This window comes from Histoplasma capsulatum, genomic scaffold (assembly GCF_000149585.1).
Source record: "Histoplasma capsulatum NAm1 scaffold_2 genomic scaffold, whole genome shotgun sequence".
Taxonomy (NCBI): Eukaryota; Fungi; Ascomycota; class Eurotiomycetes; order Onygenales; family Ajellomycetaceae; genus Histoplasma; species Histoplasma mississippiense.
The window spans coordinates 3,319,316-3,320,544 of NW_001813981.1; positions in this window are offsets into that span (position 1 = coordinate 3,319,316).

The following is a 1,229-nucleotide window of genomic DNA, read 5'->3' on the forward strand; positions in this document are numbered from 1 at the left end:
TTTAGGTGGACGACATTGGGGCGGCAAATGGTCACAACTTTGGTTGCTATGCATTCCGAGTCGGGAGAGGAAGAAGAGGAGATTGCGAAGACGGAAACTGTTTGAATTAATGTCGTCCGTGTTCTTGTCGTGAGTCCGTTGTTGATGTCGATGTTGTTTGAGGCTGGGAAACAGAGCCAAACATGACACGCGGGAGGAGTCAGGAGCTAGCTAGAAGCAGCGTGTGGATGGCACCACTCTGCGCATTCGACTAGGAAAATAAGAGGGGATGGGGGAAGGGGGGGGGGGTGTGGCGAGCGCGACGGAGGTATATATGGAAGGGTGCCGTTTTCATTTAGTTGTCTCCTTGTCAACAGGAAGACGGGAACCAGGGAGTGAGATATCGCCAGGGCACCCTTGAAAACGGGACCAATATATCTATCTGGGGGACCACGAGATACCACGTTGAACGAGCGGAGAATTAGGGCTGGCAGTAATCCAATTGAGGTGAATTTTATGAGGAGAGAATAGAATATTCAAGCAAGAGAGAGAGAGAGCGTGGATGCGTATGCCTATGCGTATGCGTATGTGTATGACAACAGAGAAAAGAAACAACAAAGGAATGAGTGGCGTCTGAGAGAGAGGAGAGAAGAGAGCGAGAGATGTCAGCGTGAGTGAGCAGGGGGGAGAGGAGAAGACAAGGAGAAGACAAGGAGTAGAAGGGAGAGAGAGGCGGGAGGGCGAGAGGGAAAAGCGCAGGAGCACGTGCAAAGCGAGTGAGACGGCAGGGAGAGGACGATCGTCGTGGATAGTCTCAAGTCAGTCAGCCAGCGAGACGGGCAGAGAGCAGAAGAATAATCACGAATAATCAATGGTGACTGATGAATAAGAAGCTATTTTCTCATCCCTCGAACAAGCTGGGCTCTCTGTATTATTTGCCTTAGTACTTTAAAATCTTTATATCCTTAATGTGTGCTGGGGGCCTGATGTCCCCTGTGTATGAAGCAGGGCAAGGTTACCTTATATAGCATCCTCATGAAGTGGTTTCTGTGACAGGGAAGAAAGAAGCTGGAGGCTTGAAGCTTGAAAATCGAGTTACAGGAGAAGCAACTGGGCAGTAGCAGCAGCAGCAGCAGGAGGAGCTGGATGAGGAAGACCAGAACAGGGACTAGAAGCCATGGAGAAAATTGGAAAGCAGAAAGAAGATCGAGTTGTGTTGCAGAAAAAAAGAAGTATGGGGAAGGGGGGGG